An 11,475-nucleotide genomic window follows, 5' to 3' on the forward strand; every position below is an offset into this window, starting at 1 on the left:
AAAATCATGGCGAGCCTACGGTGGGTCACCACCCAATCCGCTCCAACATGGTCTAGCGCAAAGATGGGTGATATATCGACAGATTTTTGTTGCGCATGCTTGCTAATTCATATTAATATTTTTTGATACATCCCATTCGTACTGTCCATCGATGGACAGGAAACGGATTGGCTGGTGTACCACACACGAGCTATAGCTGGTGTAGATACGTGCTGTGCGAAGACAAGCGCCGACGCTCGTCGAGCTCCGAGTTGTACGGACGGTTCAAATGAGATCAAAGTTACATGGCCTACAACGATTTATTTATTATATCCATACCGTCCATCCATTTTCTAAGATCATTTTAGAGCATTAGACAAAAAAATGAATTATGTCCAAATCTCAAATGGATTACACCAAAAATAGCAGTGATGGATACCGTCCATCCATTTTCTAAGATCATTTTAGAGCATTAGACAAAAAAATGAATTATGTCCAAATCTCAAATGGATTACACCAAAAATAGCAGTGATGGAAATGATTTTCACCATTTAAAAATTCTTACGCCCACGGTAACGTTTATTTTCCATCCAATCTATTAATAAGATAAAAAATACTTGGACGAAGAGGAAAGACAAATTTCATATTGATTCAAAACTTCTGTGAGCCCAAAAGGATTTCAATGGTAGATGTTCAACTCCCCACTGTTTTTTTCAGTGTGGTCCGCTTGATCTTTTTATCTGTCTTATTTTTCTGTTCAAGCTTTAATAGCCAAATGGATGGACGGTTTGGATATAACAAATACCACGAGATGGCATCCACATAACTTGCTGACGTCAATTCACCAGCTATATAGAGGTGGCGTGTAGTACACCAGCCAATCCGCTTCCTCGATGGACCATCTCTTGGATGGAAATTAGCTATTCAAATCCTCACTTTCTAACCGTCCGATGAAAGTTGATCGCTCATTTCATATTTTGAGCGTTTTTTATGGTAGGAACAGATTGATTGCTTTTTCAGATTTGTTTGACAGGGAAGCGGATTGCGTACTGAGTAACTCTGTACGCGCTAAGGTACTGAGTAAACTCTGTGGGCTTCACTGTAATTTATACATTGTATCCATTCCGTCCATATGTTTTCCCACATAATTTTAGGGCTTTATACCAAAAATGGAGTATATAAAATCTCAATTGGACCACACTTCTGGAAACAGTGTGAATTGAACATCTACCATTGAAAAATTCTTGGACGCAACCGAAGTTTCTGATATTTGTTTTTTCCCTTCATCTATGTCTGTCTGATCTTACTAACAGTTTGGATGACATATAAACATCACTGGGGGCCTTAGAAAGTTTTCAACGGTGGAAATCAATACTTCCACTTTTTCCTGTGGTATGATCCACTTGAGCTTTGTATATGCATCAATTTTGGGTTGAACCCCTAAAATGATCTGGAAAAATGAATGGACGGTGTGGATAAACCACATGCATTCTCAGAGGGCCAACAGAGTTTACTCAGTACGATAAGAGCGTACTGGGTATCTCAGTACGCAATCCAATTTCGTTGGACAGATGAAAGCGTTCATGTACTCGTAGATTTGGTTTAAAATTTCTATTCAATAAAGAAAATCTTTACACACAGTATGCGAGTAGGATATGCACTGAGTCAGCCATTACACGCAACGCATCATGTGCCAAATGTCAAACAACTACAAGATCCACCCCATAAATCAGAATTTCCCAGATAAGTAGATATCCTGGCCCAAATATTAGATGGGTTCACTTATCAAGTGGGCCACATTTTATACATCAAATATACGGCTAAAAAAGGCTTAGTCAAATTTTCTTTATATTTTTAGCCAACCAGTTTATTTTCAAGCAAGGAAACGTTCAAACCATCGAACCCACTTAATAGACGGCTTGTATATTGCACCGATGACACATGCTTCGTAATGCTCTACATGCACGTGTGCTTAAGCAAAGCTTGAAAGTATACATTCAGAAGAAGAGAGACGCATGCATGTGTATATTTTGGTTGTCACGTGGGAGCATGGATTGCCTAGAATCCTCAACAAATCCATCCCACGTACTAATAATATTAGTTCATTTACAGGAGGATTATCACTGTTCTAATAAAAATTGGGTTTTGATAGAATGCGGGGTCCACATGACAGCTATCATGACACATGCACACAGTTCCACACCTCTGATCGATCTAGTCCATTCATTACCGAGTTGGCACTGTGACGATGCCATAAACCAAAATTGAGGTACATTCAACGAGAAACATGTGGAATCTTGAATTTGGACGGTTGGGATTGTTTTTCTAAAGCGAACCAATATTATTTTGTTCCACCGCATGTTCATGGTGGACACTACATGATAAATAATCTCCATTCACATATGGAACTATCTTTTTGGACTCATTTGGATGGTTAGTTATTTTGCTTGGACCCGGTTTGGCCAGCTACGCCGCCACTAGCCGGTCGGTGCCCTGTGGGCCCCACCATGATCTATGTATTTTATCCATGCCATCCATCCATTTTCACAGATTATTTTAGGGCTTCATCCAAAAGATGAGGCAGATCTTAATCTCTGATGGACCACACTACAGAAAAATTGTAGTGATTGAATGTCCACCATTTAAAACCTCCTAGGTTCCACTGTAATGCTTATTACGCATCCGATGTTGATTAGGTCATGCGAACCCGGATGAAGGGAAAAAACAAATATCAGCTTTATATAAAATTTTGGTGGCCCCCAAGAAATTGATTTTTAATGGCGAGCGTTCAATAAACAATATTTCTTGTGATTTTTTTCACTTGAGATTCGGATCTATATCATTTTAGGGCTCATATCAAGAAATGTGATTTGGAATGGACGGTGTGGATGAAACACATAAATAATGATGAAGCCCACGGAAGACCACCAGGGTCACTAGCCAAACCACGTCCATTTTGATGCTTAAGCTGCCCATGGTAAGTAACTCATTCTGGTTTCTACTTACTGGGAAGATAAATATGTTTTAAAGTTTGTTTTGTTTTAATGTTATATATTTAATATCTAAATCTAATCCACGAAGGTCTCTCTTCTTTCTCTCCTCTTCCAAAATTTATTAATCTCTTTATTAAAATTTCTTTCAACTTTTACTTATTTATGTGGAGTCTATCTTTAATATCTACCATTGATCATATGTGACCAACCTTTGACATGGCCCATTCATTATGTTGAGCCCACTTTAAACCTTTTTTAAGATAAACTATCTATTGTATTGCCCTATGTTCACCCTAATCCAACTTGTAACAAGAGGATTATGACCAGTTTCATGGGAATGCGCAAGGACATAAATACAAACATTAAAGTTTGCTTTTTATTATACTTGCATTCGTTTTTCGATGCATTGTTGTATTTTTCTTTTAAAATTGGTCTTAAAGTCTACATTAACGTTTATGTTCGTTTCTAACATAATGCGATCTCACTAAACGATTATAACTCTGTTGTTACAAGTTAGATTAAGATGATTTTACACTCATTAGAAAGATAATTTGACAAGCTTTTAAATGAGATTTAAACTATCTCATTCGGACAACATTTGACCTTTTAAAATTAGATGCAAAGCTTAATTTGCAAATAGAACTTTGAAGAGAGAAGAAAAGCTTATATTTCGAAAGTTAAAATTTTTACAATATTTTTTTATCTTAGTTTTTCTCATTTTCTTCCAAAACAAGCTTAAAACTCATTATTTAGAAGTAGGGGTTTCTTTTGAAGAAAGTAGTCGAAAAACATGATTAATGATGAATAGTCATAAATTATGAAAAATCACTAGATTGCAGTGGTAAAAGAAAAGTTAGTTGGAAAGTAGAGATAAATACAAAATAGGAGCCTTTATAGACACAAAAAGTACAAAGAAAGACATTTTCAGCCCAACAAAATTTTAGAAGGCATTCATAACATTGAAAAATAAAGACTTCAAATAATGGTTATTTAGGGGCTCTCATGGGGATATATAGCTAAAAACCCTTAATTTTTTTGGCACACATGTATCATCTTTCATCTTTAAATAAAATTTTCATAAAAGCCTCCTTTTTTTACACAACATATTTTAAAACAAAGGACGATTTTTTGAGATACTATAGTTAAAAAACAATAGAAAACATGTAACGTCCTAGAGTTTCGCTATTTTGGATTTCCAAAATAATAAAAAAAAAAATCTTTGAAATTTTTTTTGATATAACTAGCATTGTCATTTACTGACCTTTAATGCTCGAGGTGAGCATATACGCGGGTGATACTGAGTAAGAACCATATAAATTCGATTATTCAACCATAAGAAGCCAATGAATCCGCCCAATGATTTAAACATCGAGTTTAGCCTCGTGATTTGTACACATATAGTCCAAATCTAGCCAACCTATCATTAACTAATTGAGACATACCGTAACTAAATAAAGACCTACCTAAAGCCGAGACAACTACAGGTCGGATCTTAATTAACAAACCAAATCAACCTAGTTACTCATTTAGCCTAAGAAACAATGTTTTGGAGTGATCATGACCAAATCGTCATTTTCACTAATTTCTAATAGGCTACATTATGAGCATAGTTAATCCAGATCTAATCATTATGTACAAGAAATCTCCTTATCCAATTCATTACAGAAATGCCCCGATTATCTGAACAAGCTTTAGACCGCTCATTAGTGAGTTACTAAACCTAAGGCTATAGAAAGACGTTCGTCTTATTGGGCTTGACGTCTGTTGTAGGTGGCGTACCAAGAAAGTGCCTAGAACTGCTCAACTTGGGCTAGAGGCCAAGTGCTTGGAATACGCGAATGTTGTATGCTGAAATTTGAAACTTTAGAGAAATAGACCATTCTCTTTCGCGAAGTTGTGACTTTTTGACTGTTAGATCGCAATCAAACTCGAGATATGAGTGAAGGATATTCCTCAGCTCATATCTATATAGTCGCGGCCTCGATCGAGCACCAATGACCGTTAATCGTAAGTGGGCCCCCATGGTTAATCAATGCGTCTGATTATCGCCCGATTGTGACAAACAATAGATCCCATGGTGAGACACCTACCTCTTGGTACGGATATGCCAACGGGCCCCCAAAGAGGCCCTAAAGGCCGAAAACAGCCCCTCCAAGGTAAGTCTAAGAGAAAAGGGGGTCCTGGGGCTATTTGGGCAAGCCCCTGACACTATAAAAGGGCCTATTTCTCACCTCCTTCACTCCTATACGAAATTTTAATTGCAAAAGGGAGAGGAAGTGAGGTAAGGAGGAGGAAGAGGTATGAGGGAGTGATAACTTAGGAGGATTTCCCGCCGCCACTAGCTGCAACATAGCCCATGACTGCGCCGCGCTATAAAAAACAACCAGGCAACAAGAGAGAGGTAACTACCGAACCCATCTCGTGATTTGGGCCTTAAAGGCTATTTGCATGTGCCCTTGCAAACTAATCTCATTGGCGCAAGGCACCGATACGTCGATTTACAGACCCAAAGTTCGACTAACCACTTCTAAGTGAGGACCATTATCCTCAGGTTGCCAATTATTGAGCCCATGTCACAATTAATGGTTTATGTAGTGAATGGATGATCGCATGCTAAACAGTGTGTACTCATTTGATTGATTGCACTTCGTAAATTTCAATTTTTATGTAATGTAACCTGAACATATGATTACATACTAGAATAGAGTGAAATTACTGAAATTTTATGTTCATGCTTTGTATTATTCTCCTACAAATGTACCTAATTTTGCCTTAGTATATGTAAATTGTAATGATTTGGGTAGTCCGCCCGCATGTTTGATAAAATGCCCAAATCAAGTAGAATTTTTTTGATTCGTTGTTTTGTACTATTTACTGTAGTTGCGATAATTAATTTATTAAGTATATTGATTGATTGAGGCTATTTAGTTAATCAAGTTTGCCAACAAACTATAAATTTACGAGGGCAGCCCTATTTGGGTTGGTCATCCCAGACTAGTTCGATTGATTCGTGCCGAACGCGGATAACCGATAATAGTCGGACTACACGGGATGCTTGCCCTAATGCCGATTACACCGATGTTCACCTGAGTCAACCGAACTAGCCTAATTAGTCAACCAATCATGTGTGTCCATCATGTATATATGATCACGCCTGCCTGAATTTGAAGCACCCTATACCCATAAGAGGCCTACTAATAACCATTAGTAATATGATCATCGAATCTCAAGAGTTGGGCATAGTGGTATGGGATATTGTGTCTATGTTGTCAGCCTACGTTGAGGTGACGAGTTTTCTCATAGTGACCAATGAGCAACCAATAAAGCTATGTGTCTAATACATCAAAATATAATGATACCACAACCGCTTCACAATTGCGATTGGATGACGATCCTTATATCATTTATGGGCGTCCTACACCTGTCTATGGGCGACCTAACCCTGTGCGTACGAGCTGTGTCATCCGAGTCCTGAGTGATCAGTTGGGCTAGTTCGTCAGGCCAGTATTAGCCTCCCATTAATTGGGGAGTTATCATCTGAGTAGTAAACCCTAACACGGATCATGGATTGCAGGCACAAAGCCACTATGGTCGCCCTAAGCCTAGCAATCTGGATGAGGCTATTGACTAAATAGAGGTGTTCCGGATTTTTTAATTTTGCTAGATGAACGAACTTAATTAATTTACTCAGCTAACATGAACACTCATCGCATCGCATTAGTATAGGTTGAGGCGACTTGGGAGTTGTGGTCGCGTGTTAAGGGAGTGTTGGTATTTGTGAATGTGATGTTGGAGTTGCTTATGAGGGAGTGTTGGATTGTAAGAGCATATATCATCTCATGACAGCATGCATGTGCATTAATAAGAGCATTTAAGAACTAGATGCTTAAGTTGCTTTATCATTATTTATGCTAATGCAATTAATAACATGCATAACTTAGAGCTAATAGAACTACTGAGTGATCACTCATTCCCACTATAGGATGATGTTTTAAAATACTAATTAGACCCTATCATAGATGCAAGTACCATAGAGTTTGATGCGTTGGAGGAGGTGCACGTGGGCTCAGAGGAGCTTTCATACTTTCAGTTGTTGGGCTGGCTGATGTAAGACACCTGCAGGACGTCGATGAGATTTTAGAGCAGACACATTTTGTATTTTTGGAACTATAAATTTTTCTCATTTGTAGTCTCATACTCTAGATAGACATATTTTACTTATAAGCTGATTTACTTATTTTAAAATTTACATTTATTTCAGGGTACATCGCATAGTCTATTTTAATTCTATGAATTGCTCAGATGTCAGGTGAAACGAACTGTCGAATCCCACTTCCACAAAGCATAAGAGGCACTCGGAATATCGGGAGTCGAGTATTTACTTGGCTCCTAAAATCTAGGGCACCATAAAACAACTTTTCATCTCTTACTATTTTTCTAAAAATGATAGACTCCCAAAAACATTATTTTTCCTTTTATGAATTCAAACAGGCCCTTAAAAGTTAAAAATTATAAAAATTATGGAATTCAGTCACTTTCCATAAATAGATGGCTCAACAATCTAAGCCTCTATTCCTTTAGATGCCTGTTTTTTGAAATATGACTAACAGAATTAATTATTTTTGTTTTTCATTTTTAGTTGTCCAATAAATATCCACCAATGCCAACGTTGGAGGGTCAAATAATCTTAGGGGGCATTTGGTGCATGGTATTAGATGGGATTAGGTGTGATTGAATTGTATTTGGTCTTACTTCAAATTCCATCGAGTGTTTGAGGAGGATGGGAGAGGTCAGGAGTAGGTGGGATGGAATTGCGGCTATCAAGAATTTGTTGGTACTTTCTTCTTCAACCTTGTATTTAAACTCAGGGGTGGTTCAAATTCTTTTTTCATACGACATTTGTGTGTACAGATTGTATAGTCGGTCAGAGAGCACGTTCAGTATGTGTCCACGGCACAGGAGTTCATCTTCAGCTCGTTTATTGCATGCATCAATCTGTTCAGGTGAGTCCTCGTCGATTGCTTCTAACAATGGCTGCGGATTTGGATCTAAGATGTTGCTGATCTTCAGGGTTGTCAGGAAAATTTTTATCTTGTCTTGCCACCTTGTAAAATTGGTTCCATTGAACCGATCAAAATGAATCAGATCCTGATTCATCAACTTGATGGAAGATACGCATTTGATTTCCATTGGGATAATGCTTTAAGATTTTTAGCACAAATTACAAATTTATAATTCTTAAAAAATATTGAAGAAACCGAAAAAATAAATGACAGGCTGAAGCACGTGTAATCATCCTGTCTTTAAAGCATTATTTGCCCCTTCTTAAAGTGTTGAAAATGCTGATAGGTTGTAAGCAAATAACTTTTAAGATACGACGAGCCTATTTGTGGTTCTACATTCAGCAAACACGACGAACCACAAATGGAACTCTGTGTACACAAATTTATTTATAGTAGATAAAATAAATAAAATCCCAAATCATAGAGAAAATTAGAGGATTTTGTTGCTAGTTCAGACCATAGCTTTGGTATATTTCTTGAGGACTAGTGGCTATGGTTTGTATTGAACCTGGCTGGCTTGATCTTGCTTTTCTTCTCGGGTTGTATGTGAGAGTGGTTCGTGTTGTTGGTGATGGTCAATGAACCACCCAGACACTATTTATATAGGCCAAGGGTGCTGACCATTTTGGTTTATGGCTGTTGGTGAGAAACTACTCAATATTGGCAGTTTCTAACCGTTATACATGTGGGACAACCGGTTGTTGTATGCTAGCCGTTTTATGATCGTTAGGCTAGCAGCTGTATGTGCAATTAAACCTCTCTCAAACGACTAGTTTTAGCATCTTATATAAGGTACATTGGTTTCATTCAAACCACTCGCCCACTTGACCCATATTCTCTATCGTTGTATGCCCATGCCCAAGCCCATGCATGCGGGTGTTCCAGTACTGCACGCAAATCCTGATATTCCATGGATTAACCAAGCAAATAATAAGGTACTCCACACCCTATATATAAACAAAATATTTTATTATTTCCTTTCCTATATAATACTATTCCCAAAACACCAAAAAAATCCAAGTTTTTCTGAACGAAAATTCTTTTACCATATATATATAAAAGCCAAATTAAGGTTTATTTAAGCCAAGTCAAACTCCACGCTACTCGACATCAGTTCATTTTCAAAACAAACTGATAACACGAAACTTGCTTGGCCCCAGGTCATCGTTCAAGTTGAGTTAAACCCATCTAAATCGAGGTAAGCCGCAAGCTCGTGGAGGTACGATGGTATGATTGAGATGCATCTGACGTAGCAACCGAAACCTTTTGGAACACACGTGCCAACATAGATAACGTGTCAAAAATCCAGGCCTTTTCATCAGGTGGGGAAATTGTGAAAGTGCCTTGACCCAAATATATATATATATATATATATATATATATATATATATTGGACGGTAGATCAGGAGGACCACACTTGTACCAGACAAATGGACGGTTAGGAGAAAATGCTCAATTGTCTAAATTCAACACCATCCAACTCCCCATCTCCTATCCAAGGCATGGCCCCACTACCATCTCCCACCGGAAGGATTTTCTGATCTGGCAAGTGCCACCATGGACCTAATGATCCAAATTTGGATCGTCAAAAATACCAAGATTGGAAGATCCTAGCCTTCCAATCTTGACATCCCTTAGCCAATAATCGGTTCTTTTTTAACCGATCAAGGGTTAGGAACCAGACTATGATCAGGCAATTAGGAACAGATGGTTGGTGTGACATTCTACCTACAGCCCTATTCAACGGGTGTTTGAAAAATGTGTTGGAAATACCGTTATCCTTAAAGCGTGTTTACAGTATTTTGTGGTGGACAGAGGATCTAATGGATGAGGAGAGATTTATTGAAGAGGCATTAGATACTGTTCCATTGCTAAGTGGCCAATATCAATAATTCAAAATGTTTAAAAACTATTGTTGATCATTGATCATTAATTTGAGCCCTTTTTGGTCGCTGAATTATTATGGCCATCCTAGTGCCATTACAAACACATTGTCCACACGCCCATAGGCCTCAAATCTCCAAAACTCGAGCATAATACTGCACACATCTTCACGTATAAACCACCATTTTTCTATTTTCAGGTGGGACAAAAGCACACACCTCAATTTTCATTTAAAAATTTTCAAAAAAGCATTTTGACAACAAAACGAGAATCTCTAAATTTTTGAATATTTTTGTTTTTTCCAAAAATCACAAATTTCAACAAAAGGTAGCTCATTGATTGAGCGGTTGGGATTGATGCATCTAATATAAAACTTCTACGGTGACATTTTACCTACAGCCCCATCCAAAAGGTAGCTCATTGATTGAACGATTGGGATTGATGCATCAAATATAAAACTTCTATAGTGACATTCTACCTACAGCGCCGGCCGTAAGGGACGCTGGCTTTCGTAGGAAGTTCTTGCGCTGGAAACCTAGGTAGGGCCACCATGATGTTTGTGAGAAATCCACCCTGCACATCCGTTTTTTGAGGTCGTGTTAGGACATGATAGATGGCATTTAAACATCACAGTCGAACCCAGGGAGGTTTCGACTTTCGACTGTAGGAATTTCCCTGTCCACCTATTCCTTTAGTGCGGCCCACTTGAGTCTTGGATCCTGTTCACTTTTTATCTCAGGTCGTAAAATTAGCTCAAAAAACGGATGGAGGGGTGGATTTCTCACAAACATCAGGGCGTCCATCCAAAAGGTAGCACATTGATTGAACGGTTGGGATCGATGCATCAAATATAAAACTTCTACGGTATCGTGTACTCCAACTATCATGGAAGAGTCGACGGGGTTGGTCAGTCATTTCCGAAGGTGGATTAGCTGCAACCCATCCTAACAGGTGGGTGCGACCCTGACTGAGGGGCCACCTCGATGTATAAATTGTATATCCACGCCGTCCATCCATTTTTTCAGATTATTTTAGTGAGTGGTCTAAAAAATGAAGTAGATTATTATGGCCCATTCAGTCACGTGTGTAAATGTACAGCTCCCACGCGCGTGTGGAATCAGCAAACCTTGCTATTCATATTCAACACTGATCAACGTCCATATAGACAGAAGCTTCAGCTCTCTCTCTCTCTCTCTCTCTCTCTCTCTCTCTCACACACACACACACCTTTCTAAGGAGAAATGAGATTTTGAGTGAAACTGCATGCAGAAAGTCACGAAATCATCCGTGCTGTTTTCTCCTCTCTCTCTCTCTCTCTCTCTCTCTCTCAGCTTCATGCCATGGAGCTTCCCTTCGGACAGAAAACCACTCTCCAAAACACCCCAAGAATAGTTCTACTACTACTTCTCACTGTCATCCCTCTCTATTTCTATTACACTTTGCTAACTCCATTTAGTCCATCTCCATCATCATCGCTGCCATTGTCCGTCTCATCTCCATCGTTGCCGTCCCTATCACTGTTACCGCCGCCCGCGTCATCTCTGCCATCATCATCA

Source organism: Magnolia sinica, chromosome 10, assembly GCF_029962835.1.
Source record: "Magnolia sinica isolate HGM2019 chromosome 10, MsV1, whole genome shotgun sequence".
Classification (NCBI taxonomy): domain Eukaryota; kingdom Viridiplantae; phylum Streptophyta; class Magnoliopsida; order Magnoliales; family Magnoliaceae; genus Magnolia; species Magnolia sinica.